This window comes from Scardinius erythrophthalmus (genome assembly GCF_964197995.2).
Source record: "Scardinius erythrophthalmus genome assembly, chromosome: 4".
NCBI classification, from domain to species: Eukaryota; Metazoa; Chordata; class Actinopteri; order Cypriniformes; family Leuciscidae; genus Scardinius; species Scardinius erythrophthalmus.
This window is the reverse complement of record NC_138224.1, coordinates 23,919,687-23,930,610: the sequence shown is the minus strand read 5'-3', so window position 1 is coordinate 23,930,610 and position 10,924 is coordinate 23,919,687.

Sequence of the window (10,924 nt, the reverse complement as noted above, 5' to 3'; positions counted from 1 at the left end):
CCTGGGTGTGCTCTTTGATGACTGCATTTTTCCATCTTAAAAATATATCTAAATTACGCCATATGCTCTCATTGACAAATGCGGAACAATTAGTTCATGCGTTCATGACCTCAAGGCTAGATTATTGTAATGCTCTACTAGGTGGTTGCCCTGCACGCTTAATAAACAAACTACAGCTGGTTCAAAACGCAGCAGCTCGAGTTCTTACCAGAACCAGGAAGTATGACCATATTAGCCCAGTTCTGTCAAAACTGCATTGGCTCCCTATTAAACATCGCATAAATTTTAAAATATTGCTGATTACTTACAAAGCACTGAATGGTTTAGCTCCGTAATACTTGAGCGAGCTCTTAACGCATTATAGTCCTTCACGTCTATTGCGATCTCAAAATTCCGGCCAGTTGATTATACCTAGAATATCAAAATCGACTGCTGGCGGTAGATCCTTTTCCTATTTAGCACCAAAACTCTGGAACAGTCTTCCTACCATTGTCCGGGAAGCAGACACACTCTGTCAGTTCAAAGCCAGATTAAAGACACATCTCTTTGACCTAGCATTCACATAATACATTATAGACTTTTATAATTTAATGTTATGCTGCATAGATTAGGTCAGCCGGAACCGGGAACACTTCCCAAAAATCCTGATGTACTCGTTACATCATGAGAAGAATGGCATCTACGCTAATTTTAGTGTCTGTGTTTATCCCAAGGTTTTTCCTGCAGCCTGCCGGATCCAGGCCGTATCCAGATCTGACGAAGGACCTTCACCTGGACCGATGACAACGCAGTGCTGAAGTGCCAACTAGTCTCTCCCTATGGATGATCCCACTACCACTCTACAGATAAGGCGTTGTCGGGAAAATTCGTCTCGCGGTCCTACCCCAAAGCAACAAATAAAATAAAATTCCTTATCAAAATTTATAAGGAAAGACAAGTATTTTGTTTAGGCTTGGCTTGTAGGGAATTCCAAACCTGCGTATATTCAAACGCACATAACTATAGAACCCATTCTAAATGCGCATGTGAACGCCATCAGCGTTTCTCACAGGTTCGCGTTTAAAGTCTGTGTCGTCTTAGCGGCCCCTAATTTAATAACAAATGATCATTGCGACGGAACCAAATCAATTAAAACTAACTTTAGATGGAAATAACTTAACTCTGCTATAAAGCCGAAACAATCTCTGTTACCTTAAATTATACGCTTATCTCTGTAAAGCTGCTTTGAGACAATCTACATTGTTAAAAGCGCTATATAAATGAAGATGACTTGACTTGACTTGACAGCAGTCCCTGAGGGTCCAGGTGATGAAGGAGACATTTGGGGTCAGGGACCAGTGAAGGAGATGTGAAACATCACACCATGTAGAATATGATACTCATGCTCTGATAATGATATAACAGTAAACAGCATAAATTAACAAAAATTCCCTGCTAACCTTTTTAGTGGAATCCATCTTCAAGACTGAACCATACGTGGATGTTATCCTTGTATGGATTTCATCCAGCCTTGTCAGGATGTCTTGGCTGTACATGGTGAGCAGCCACTTGCAGCTTGGCACCACTGTAGGCTCTGGGGGTTCCTGGAATTTTATTTGCGACACACCGGGTCATTTGAGGAAGTCCACACATTGGGTGGTGTACCGGCCCAGACGCTGGAGCCACTCCTCGCTGTGGTTCTCCCAAAGCTGTTTAATGACCTGCGTGGGACTGATGCCTAGACCATGCTCACGCAGGAGCCGAATGACTCTCAAATCACAGGCATACCTTAGGAAAAGCAAAATTCACACATTCATATATTTTACATATTTGATTTGTAAAGTATTTGCAAACATATGTGATGTTGGGCTATCAACTGGATGTGGAATGAAAGTGTACTTACTTCCGCATGAGGATGACCTGAAACTCAGAGCGATGGCCCAGATCCAGCTGTTGCAGGACAGTCTGACTCCAGGACACATGCGAGGCTTTACACTTGGTACAGATGAGGGTTTCTGTGACCATGTTGTACATCCTATCGATGTCCAAAACCTGCCGTGCGCCTTTTGTGCAGACCGCCTCCTGTCAGCTGATGCTGCCCGCAGGCAGAATTGGGACAGAGAACCTTGACCTTCCACAGCTTGTACAGCATCCACAGCAACAGAGCATGGCAAAAAAATCTGTCTGGAGCTGGAGCCTGATTGTAGATAAGTGCTGGCTGTGGTGGGTAATACCAGAGCTGTAGGTTATCTCAAAGCTTTGGTTTTCCCTTGGGCCCCATTTTAAAAAGCCTGCTGGCAATCCACCTGTGATCCTCTGGTGGCAAGGTCTCTGACCACAAACGATGCAGTTAAACTGCAAATGAAGCTTGCAATATTGCCCCCGAAGGAGCAGTCTGTGAAGGATAAAGACAAAACATTTAGTCTAGCAGGTCATTTATTTAATTAGCGCTTTATCTATCCAAGACTACCCTCACATAAAATAGAAAATATTGGATGTCAAATACATACTTAAAGTAATAGAATAAAATGTATACATTTGTTCCAAAAGTTTTCAGAATTGTGTCAGCTGCTAGCACTATTTTGTGTTAATCTAGTGAGTTGTGACAGTTAATATGCAAATTCAATTATTTTAGACCAATAAAATTTGAAATTACTTACAGAGACAATACTGCAAGAGACTGCAGGACTGGTCACATCTGCAGTGGTTCTGAAGACAGAGGCTGGAACTCCAGGGTCTTGTGCCTGTGCAATCAAGCAATGAAATATAATACATGTTGCATATATGTGAGAATCAGATATCGCAGAATCGAATTATGAGATAACGAGCGTTAAGTAGTCATAGCCATAAAAATGACAAAAATTGGCCATGTTAGTTTATTGCTGTAAATGATATATTATACCAATGGTTTTGAGATGCAATACTTACATTTTCATTTATAACATGATAAATACTGAAATTAATGATTTTATTGATTTAATGTTTAAATATGAATCGCGTTTCTGTCAGGGTTATTATAGTTTTGCATTTTTCATTAGTTTTTATTTTTATTTCGTTTTGACTTTTTGTTTTCAAATTCAGTTTAGTTTTAATTAGTTTTTAAAGTGGGTTTGCTAGTTTAGTTTAGTTTTTATTTTTTGAAAATGCTTAGTTTTAGTTTAGTTTTTATTAGTTTTAGTGTTAGTTTTATTCTTTTTTTTGTAATTTGGGTTATTTGTCAGGGGCAAGATTCAAAAAGGTCGGAAAAAGTATTGTGTAATAATAACTAAACAAAAACATCATACAATTTTAAAAAAATAGCCAATAGCCTACTCATCTGGATTTAAGCAGCAAACATTCAGTGTAAAAGTAAAAAAATGACATAACATTATTTTATATTTGAATCACAGCTTAGTGTTTTGACATCGACAACCACAACCAAAAAGTGCATTTTACCTCAAACTTGCGACTAGTTAACTTTCTAAAGAAGGCCAATCGCTTCTCGGGTCGACATTAACACACTGACAAAATTATATTCAGAATTTAAAATATTTTTATACCACTTTTTAATGTGTGATTGTGTAAAGGTGTTCACGAGATAGAGATACCAACCTTTCGCGAACTTGCTTTCAACGTCGAACGAACACTCGTTCTCATGGAGACGCGGTGTGCACGGAGGGGAGGGGCTGTGTGTGTGTGTGTGTGTGTGTGTGCGCGCGCGCATGTGAGAGACGCATGGGGAAAGGAAATGCAGCTTAATGAATACGCTGCGTGTTTTAAATAGCGTTAAAAAATGAAAGACCTTGACAAAGACGAAAACTAAGGACATTTACTCTATAATTTTATTTTATTTTAGTTAGTTTTGCCAAACACACATTACAGTTTTAGTTAGTTTTTTTGCAAAGCCTCGTTTTTATTTTTATTTCAGTTAACGACAATGTTTTTTCCCTCCTAGTTTTCGTTTTTTCATTCGTTTTCGTTAACGATTATAACCTTGGTTTCTGTGTATGAATGAATGAACGAACGCACAGATGCGTGCTGTTGTGGAGCTACTACAGCTGGCAAAAATACTGTTTAAATATGAATCGCGTTTCTATGAATGAATGAACGCACAGATACGTGCTGTTGTGGAGCTACTACAGCTGGAAAAAAGACTGTTTAAATATGAATCGCGTTTCTATGTATGAATGAATGAACAGCTTTTATCAAACTCGATTGCTATACTGAGATGTGTAAAAATCGACTACAAAATCGGATAGATTATAAAGTTTTTACTGTAAAATACTGCCACATCAAATAAGCTTAAAGGGCCCTATTTTAACGATCTGAAACGCAAGTGTCAAAGCGCAAAGCGCAAGTGACTTTGTGGGCGGGTCTTGGCGCTGTTGCTGGTTTACGGGCGGGATAAATGACTCTTGCGCCAGGCGCTAATCTAAAATGGGTTGGTCTGAAGCAGCTCCATTATTCATAGGTGTGGTTTGGGCGTAACGTGAAATAAACCAATCAGAGCGTCATCTCATATTCCCTTTAAGAGCAGGCGCATTTGTCCTAAAGCGGATTCCTATCATAACGGCAGATTTGCCAGGCGCGCGCCAGGAGCGGTTCACAGCCGAGGACAGCAACGCTCTCGTCAGGGACGTTGGGGATGGAGAAACACACCCAAATTAACTTCGGTTAAAAAGACGTATGATAATTTGGGTAAATGTGTAAGCTAGATGTATGCTTTTATAATAAATTGTCTATCTATCTATCTATCTATCTATCTATCTATCTATCTATCTATCTATCTATCTATCTATCGTAATTATGTATGATTTGCAAAAATGAAAACTGCTGCTTCTGTGTAGATGAGAGAATCAAAGTGTATTCGCGTTGTGCACACGCTACATTGATTATGGCCAAGCATGCGCCCTTAAAATAGCATATGAATAACATGCGCAACACGCCACTGACTTTAAACTATTTTTTTCCTGGTTAGTTGCGCAATTGTTTTCTAAACCTGCAAAATAGCATGAAGGAACGTTTGCGCCGGAACACACCTACTTTTTTGCGCTGAACCGCCCAGTGAGCGCAAGTTCATTCCTTAGTTTAGCGACGTGCTTCTGTGGAGGGAAAAACGCGCTTTGCGCGGGTGCAAAAAAGGAATGATACATGCGTCGCTGTACAAAGTCATTTGCGCTGGGTGCAAGATAGGGCCCATAATGTTGCCAATTTCTTCTCATATGAATTGAATTACATAAGATAAAATGTATACTTTAGTTTTTACAAAGAAAGATTACACTGGAAATATTGTTACAATTTTAAATGTTGTTGTAATTGTATAACCTTTAATATATATATATATATATATATATATATCTATATATATCTTTATCTTAAAAGGTCATTATAAGCCTTCTCTTTAAATAATTTTATTATGCTTTATTAGTGACACATTTGGGAAGAGAATATATTCCAAATCTGAAAATACAGTATGAGAACAATTAACTGCACATTTACTAGAAATGTTTACCTTGGATATTGTACAATTTGCAAGCACAATTTGTGGAAAAAACAACAACAACTGTGAACCAGTTATATATATATATATATATATATATATATATATATATATATATATATATATATATATATATATTGTCCTTGCATTCTTGTGGCTCAGTCACACACCTGAATGAAAGGCTCATTACGTATGCAGCCTCATTATGCGGGCCCCATTGTCTCCTAAGGTGTGAATCACGCCCACCCGCATATGGCCTTTCCAAACAAAAAGTGTTTTACAAGATTTAAATCAATGTATTGTGTTATGTGAATGATTAGGCAGGATGATTTTCACATGATTTTGAGGAAAAAACTATAGGCAACGACATCCATTGGTCAAAAATCTTATTGACACATATTTAGTATGTGTTTTGTGGCCTTATTTCAGAAACTTTAGTTTTTTGTTTTTTCAAAAAACATGCATAAACATTATTCTCTCAAAAATACAAACATGTACATGCAAGTTGTTCACATATTATGGTAGTCCTGTTTGTGCTAAATAGAGTGAATTTACACCTTTGCCATTAATATGTTTATAAGCAACTGAAAAAAGCACAAATGTCAGGGTATGTCAGAACATCTCAAGGACCCCAAAAAAAACCCAGACCCCAGAGGGTTAAATTCATCACGAGCGCGGGATTTGACATTTACGGTTGCTGCTGAGAATGGAGATCGCTGGATGTGGACGAAGGGCTGAATTTGGATCTGTTTCTTGCTTGCGTATGGATTATAAAGATTTGGATTACATCTAACGTTACGTTAGCTAATTTTGTTAATTTATATTGTGTTTTGGTGTATTATGGTTCCATAGGAGAAAACGCCTTTTGTGTCTCACCGTAACGTTAAATAAACTAAATGTTACAAAATGGTTAAACGATTAAAGAAGGTATTGTTAAGGGTTTAAACTATAGTCTTGTCTGTTAATCCTCCGAAGCGAGTTTGCAGCAGGAACAGAGATTATTTCTTAAATGTGTAACTGTTATAACGTTAAACTGCATTTAATAAATGTGATTTTCTGTAAAACTTACTGTCATGAAAGGCTAATTATTGTTATTTGTTGTTTATAACTTTTGATCTTGGCATCATGATGTGTAGACTATTGAGAGTTTTCTCATTTGGAATGCTCAATATAATTATTTTCACATATGGTTCAGATGTGATCATGATATCCTAGTAAATAATGGGTTGTATTATTATTATTTGTATTTAATAAAAGTGATTTTTTTTTCTCTGATGTGCTGGCCATAGTGTTTGTTCTACTTCAAGTCAAGTCAAGTCAACTTTATTTATATAGCGCTTTTCACAATACAGATTGTATCAAAGCAGCTTCACAGTATTAAATAAAATAGTACATCAGTGTTTGTTTCTGGTGTAAAACATCCACGTTTGGTAATGCAGATCAATAGCACTGGTGAATCGATTAATCAATTTAAGTATCCCCAACTGAGCAAGCCAAAGGCAACAGTGGCAAGGAACCGAAAAACTCCATCAGGTGACCTAATGGAGAAAAAAAAAACCTTGGGAGAACCCAGGCTCAGTCGGGGGCCAGTTCTCCTCTGGCATTTATGAAGTAGAGACCGGATTTAACTGTAAGATTAAAATATTATATGAATGCCTGGCTGAAGAGATGCGTCTTTAATCTAGTTTTAAACTGGGAGAGCGAATCTGAGCAACGAACAGTATCAGGAAGGCTATTCCAGAGTTTTGGGGCTAAATGTGAAAATGCTCTCCCTCCTTTGGTGGATCTGGATATCCTAGGTATGACCAGAAGCCTCGAATTTAGTGATCTTAAAGAGCGCGATGGATTATAGGGCGATAGAAGATCCGTTAAATAAACTGGAGCTAAGCCGTTTAGGGCTTTATAAGTCAGTAGCAATACCTTGTAATTAATACGGAACTTTATAGGTAACCAATGTAGTGATGATAAAATTGGTGTTATATGGTCAAACTTTCTTGATCTAGTAAGAACTCTAGCGGCGGCATTTTGGACTAACTGTAGCTTGTTTATTGAGGATGCAGGACAACCAGCTAATAAAGCATTACAGTAATCTAGTCTCGTGGTCATGAATGCATGAACTAGCTTTTCTGCATCAGAAACAGATAGCATGTTACGTAATTTAGCAATATTTCTAAGGTGAAAAAAGGCTGTTTTTGTAACATATGAAATATGATTTTCAAAAGACAAGTTACAATCTAATATAACACCCAGGTCTTTTACTGTAGAGGATAAAGTAACAGGACACCCTACTATGTTAAAGTTGTATTGTAAGAGGTTTTGTGGGCGTTTTTTTGAACCGATAAGTATTACCTCTGTCTTATCTGGATTTAATAAAAGAAAATTGTGCGTCATCCAATCTTTTATATCTTTAACACACTCTGTCAATTTGGATAATTTAGCGTTTTCATCTGGCCGTGATGAAATATATAGTTGAAATATATACTTCAGTCAGGTTAGGTATGCAATCTGTTGATAGGTTATAGACTTTCTACTGATATCAACTGTCTTTCACTCTAATTAGATAGTCCTAAAAGATATCTACTAACACTTAGTGGATAATGTCTAATAGTCAACTGATCATAAACAATATATTAATCTGTTGATAGGTTATAGACTTTCTACTGATATCAACTCTTTTTCACTTTAATTAGATAGTCCTAAAATATATCTACTAACACTTAGTTGAGAATGTCTATTAATAGTCTACTGATCATAAACAATTTCTTTGTTGACAAGCAACAAATAAGCAACTACATGTAATCTTTAGTTGACTATCAACAGATTATCTACAAATGGTTAAAACATTTTTAAAAACAGTTTTAAATCAGCTAAAATAATTATTAATTTGATGCATATGAGACCCCTTGAGTAGGATATACAGTATCATATACTTCATATGCTGACATGATCTGTTGACATTTAACTGACAGATTGATCTTGAGTTGTTGGTACTCGATCTACAGAAAGTTAGTTGACAATTAAAAGTTAGTCGACAATTGGTTAATAACCTGTTGCAAAATAACATTGACAGTCAACAGGCACTTTTTTGTAAAATATGTAGATTAACACTTGAATTGTACCTTATAGTCTATAGGCAGTCAGTTGAACGTATGTTACTTGTCTGTTGAAACAGTGTTGTTGAATGTCAACTGATGCACTGTTGACAAGCTACTAAATGGCTACTAATAACTAGTATAGTCTCAACGAACGGACTATCAAAATAAAGTGTTACCAGCAAAAAACAAACAAAAAAAAAAACGGACATGGGCTTCCTAAACATTGATTTCAATCGTCTCTGGGTTTATTTCGCGCAACAACACTGCTGATTCGTATATCATTCGGTTCAGGGACTTCTTTTCTGTCTTTTCTAATAGAAAGAGTAAAAACAGAATTTAATATCAATCCGCGAGCGTCAACACAATGAAAAAAAAAAGAGATTTAAGCCGGGTTTAGATGTCTGTGGTGATTTTTTTTTGTCATAGCCAATATTTTAAGAACTGCTTATTTGTTTTGTAGCTAGTATTCTGCCAATAATATCAAACTTATTTTAAGGACATTTTTGGCCTGCTACGTGTTATTTGCTATGGTAACGTTAATGCGTTGTTTTGACATCTGACATGGCCATGGCTTCGCCGGCGACACCGAAGTATGAGCAGGAACGGAAAATAGCTTGCTTGATATTAATCTTGGTGGAATTGCCCCAAATTATGATTTAACCGGTTTTATTGCAAATTATTTTCTGGAGGATGATTGTGATGATGAGCAGGACTTTGACGAAACTGACGAGGAATTTGACGGTAAGTTTTTGTTATTATTTTTTTATGCTAAATATGTAAATGTTAGTGTCCATGTAATGCTAACACATATCTGTGACGCAAAAATAGTGGATTTAAATGTTTATTACATTTGTTGATTGGGATTGAGTCAGTTTAAATTAATTACGTTTATTGGATGATGTTTATTTGTGTCATTATACTCTGAATTGAAGTCTGCTTACCACCTATAGGCTGTTTCTTGTTCCTATGCCCTCCCCTCAATTAATCAGATCCAGTTTGACTTAACTGAAAAAATATTTTCTGATATTTTCATATAAAATGCTTCATTATCCATTTTAAATGTGGAATTAAACCCACTTCCCATTATTGTATGTTACACAGTCATGTTTTTAGGTATCTTGCTTTGAATTGAAAAAAAAATGATCTTTGCTTTTTCAGGCAGTGACCAACATGATGAGGAGGACAAGCCAGTTTTGGTGATTGAACCCCAAGCTATTTGTCTGGTGAACATGAAGAGGGAACACCAGCAAGAAGAATTTGCTTTTGCAACTGCAAGTATTTCAATGGGGAAAAGTGTTCTTTATTTTTCAAGGAGGGAGAGTTGCTGTCACTCAGGATGAGTCATTTGGAGATGGAGAATACTGTAATCGATATGGTGGTTTTAGCTCAAATACGAAGTCACTTGCACTCTGGGGAAGAAATCGTTAAATCAAAAAAAGACTTTTTAATAACAAAATGTAATACTTTTGTGAATAGAATCCATGACATTATCAAATATTTTGCATCTATACCATTTTAGAATGTGTACAAAGTTTGAGACTGACCTGTTAAAGGGATAGTTCACCAAAAATATAGCGTTCAGCGTCAGTTCAGGCAGGCCGCGTAGTCAAGCTCAGCTATCAGCTGATACCTATCCAGACCTAACAGCTGATCTGATTTCTAAGCACTCAATTGGTCCCTATCAAACAGGGCGCCGTATTTAAAGTCATTTTTCAGTGTGCCTGCTTGGCTGCTTCCACTGCATGCTTGCAACCCACCTCCTCCCCTAGCTCCTCCTTTAACTTCTGTTTAACTTAATCAGTTCTGTTGTCATTGATGCATGCTCTGTTCTCAAGGGGGATTTGTTTTGCTGCTTTCCCAGTTAATGGGATATGTCCCCAGAAGCTGCTGCTGTTCCCTGACTTGCTTTCATGGAGCTCATGAAAATGATGGGTAACTCAGAACAGAGCCATACCGCCAAATGTAACTTTAACAATAATGCAATAAAAAAATGAATATTTGACAAATGTCTGTTATTTTTGACTCAAGTGGTCCTGTCTGAAATGATTTACTCATACTCATACTCACCCTCATGTTATTCCAATCCTGTATAAGTTTCTTGCTTCTGTTTAACAAAAAATAAGATATTTTAAAGAATGTTGGTAACCAGACAGTTGGCGGCACCTATGGAAGTCAATGGGAGCCGTCAACTGTCTGGTTACTAACATTCTTTAAAATATCTTATTTTGTGTTCAGCAGTAGAAAGAAACTCATACAGGTTTGGAACAACATCTAGGGTGAGTAAATGATGACAGAATTGTAGGTTTTGGGTAAACTATCCCTTGATTTTTTTTTTTTTATTATTATTATTATTTTTTACTCCAGATTTATT